We start from the raw sequence: 2,961 nt of genomic DNA, 5'->3' as shown, positions 1-2,961 counted from the left end.
TCTGGAGAGGCCCATGGCTGGAATGGCCAAGTGGGTATCTCTGAGTCTGTGCAGGCCCAAAGCCCAGGCCCACACTGGAGGGACCGTGCAGGGTGTGAGCAGGAATGCAGGGACAGGTCATGACACCGTGTCACGGTTTAACCCAGCGGTAACTCAGCACCACCCAGCTTAAGTGCAGGTGCTGGTGGTGTCAAAGGTGCCTGAGCAGTTGATGGGGCAGGAGCAGCCCCAGGCTCGTGCATCTGCTGGTGCTGTCACCGGTAGCTCAGGAGCTGGTTGGAAATGAACGGCCAGCTGGTACAGGGGCTCATGATGTCACTGTTGGCTGTGCAGCTATAGCGCAGGAGCAGGACCATGGCTTGTACCGGTGTTGGTGACATCCCAGTTGTAGGAGCAGGGGAGAGGTGAGGAGGAGGCACTGGGCTTGTTCCTGTGCTTGGAGCTCAGCTCTGCCTGCAGAGGTGCTGGGGGCGAAGCAGAAGCCTTGTGTGTGCAGGAGCTGCTGGTGTGAGAGGTGCCTGAGCAGTTGATGGGGCAGGAGCAGACCCTGCCTTATGCAGGTGTCAGTGGTGTCATGGGTGGCTGCGCAGGTGACAGGCCAGGAGCAGGCACCTGGATTGTGCTGATGCTTGTGATGTCATTGGGAGCTCATTAGCTGTTAGAGCCAGAGCGTTGTTGTGGTTAAAACCCAGGTCTAAAGACTGAGCCCAGCAGTAGGGTGGATATTGCCTTACAGTGAAACTCACCCGTAAACCTTGCTCAGAAGCCAGAGCTGGAACTGGCCATTGAGAGAGTCTTGGGGGTGACAAGTGCCCTGGGACACATCCCTGCTCTGCTTCTGACACCAAGGGCTCAGACCAGCCTCCTCTGTCCTGCACTTACATGTCTGCAATCTCTTCCACAAGCCCTGGCTCTGCACCACAACGCCCTGGTGTGAGCCCTCACCCTGCATGGCCATGCAGTACAACACAGACACTGATGTTGTTCTCTCCCAGGTACTTCCAGCCCAGCCCAGCTCCCTCCAAGCTCTCCCACCTCCCCTGCCCGCTCTGAAGCCAAAGCCCTCTCCCCAGCACAGCCCGGTCAGGGCTGGCCCCACAGGAGAGCCCACTGCAGGGTGCTCTGGGCAGTCACACACAGCCTCAGCCCCTGTGCAGGGCACAGCAGCTCCTGGGGGTCAGCGAGGAGCCAGCCCCACAGAGGGGTGAACATGGAGGGCAAAAGGGAAAGGAGACACCTGTGTCCCCTGCTCTCCTCCCCAGGACACCCTGAGAGAGAGCTCTGCATCCCCCCCATGCCATCTCATCTCCCCACACCAGCACAACAGCCCTGACCTTTGGTGTCCTCAAGAGCTCTTCCTGATCCAGGCACAGAGCAGCCATCCCAGAGCTGGAGCAGCCAGAAAGCTGATTTCATTCCCCTTCATTCCTGCTATGTAAGAACATACCACAGAGAAGGAGTTATTGCAGGATCATTTATTTCCCTTAAACACAATGAGAGACCCTCAGTGACACAAAGTCTATGAGTCACACAAGGCAGGGAGATACTGAAGTAGGAGGGGACAAAAACCGAGATTCCTATGAAGACAAGAATATAACAAGCTGAAACAGGAAAAGAAATCTAAGGCAAGAAAGACAGATGTGTCCTGTCATGACCTTCACTGGGAGCCCTTTGCAGAGGAAAGCAGGCAGTGTATGGCTGCTGAAACACATCCAGTCACCAGCTTCCTCAGAGCATCCCGGAGCTCCTGGTTCCTCAGGCTGTAGATGAGGGGGTTCACTGCTGGAGGCACCACCGAGTACAGCACTGCCATGGCCAGATCAAGAGATACAGAAGAGATGGAGGGGGGCTTGAGGTAGGCAAAGATGCCAGTGCTGGCAAACAGGGAGACCACGGCCAGGTGAGGGAGGCACGTGGAAAAGGCTTTGTGGCGCCCCTGCTCAGAGGGGATCCTCAGCACGGCCCTGAAGATCTGCACATAGGACCCCACAATGAAAACAAAACATCCGAATGCTAAGCAGGCACCAAGCACAACAAGCCCAATTTCCCTGAGGTAGGAATGTGAGCAGGAGAGCTTGAGGATCTGGGGGAAGTTCACAGAAGAACTGCTCCACAGCATTGCCTCGGCAGAGGGGTAGGGAAAATGTATTGGCTGTGTGCAGCAGAGCATTGAGAAACCCAGTGCCCCAGGCAGCTGCTGCCATGTGGACACAAGCTCTGCTGCCCAGGAGGGTCCCGTAGTGCAGGGGCTTGCAGATGGCCACGTAGCGGTCGTAGGACATGATGGTGAGAAGATAAAACTCTGCTGAAATGAAAAAGATGAACAGAAAGACCTGTGCAACACATCCTGCAAAGGAGATGGCCCTGGTGTTCCAGAGGGAATTGGCCATGGATTTGGGGACAGTGGTGGAGATGCAGCCCAGGTCCAGGAGGGAGAGGTTGAGCAGGAAGAAGTACATGGGGGTGTGGAGGTGCTGGTCGCAGGCTGTGCTGGTGATGATGAGGCCGTTGCCCAGGAGCGCAGCCAGGGAGATGCCCAGGAAGAGCCAGAAGTGCCAGAGCTGCAGCTCCCGCGTGTCTGCGAATGGCAGGAGGAGGAAGTGGGTGATGGAGCTGCCGGTAGACATGTGCTGCTTCAGGATAAGAAGGAACAGGCAGTGACAACTTAGAACAGACTTCTCAGAGGAGAACCAGTCAATTTTCCACACACACCCCCAAGTTCGAAGTTGTTTGGTTTTTTTCCCTACGTTCATATCTGACAAGTTCTTTTTTTAGATTTTGGAATTCTACTTTTTGTGAGTGAAATGTGAAGAGTCCCAGGACAGGACAGATAAAAGGGCTTTGCTGTCGTTGCTTTAGTGCAAAGTTAGGAGAAGTTAGGAGAATATGTGATAGACAGAGCAGGACACAGCCCCTCATGGGGAGAAGTAAAGGGCTCTGAGCGCAGAGCGATGACCCCCA

The 2,961-nt window shown here is 55.5% G+C and overlaps 1 pseudogene; it reads right to left on the bottom strand.

Moving 5' to 3' along the window:
- Positions 1-1,638: 1,638 nt before the first annotated feature.
- LOC115615151 lies at positions 1,639-2,627 on the bottom strand (annotated as a pseudogene).
- Between the last annotated feature and the right edge of the window lie 334 nt (positions 2,628-2,961).

Source organism: Strigops habroptila, chromosome 13 (assembly GCF_004027225.2).
Source record: "Strigops habroptila isolate Jane chromosome 13, bStrHab1.2.pri, whole genome shotgun sequence".
Classification (NCBI taxonomy): Eukaryota; Metazoa; Chordata; class Aves; order Psittaciformes; family Psittacidae; genus Strigops; species Strigops habroptila.
Note: the sequence above shows the minus strand (reverse complement) of the source record. Positions and strands in the feature narration are given on the sequence as shown.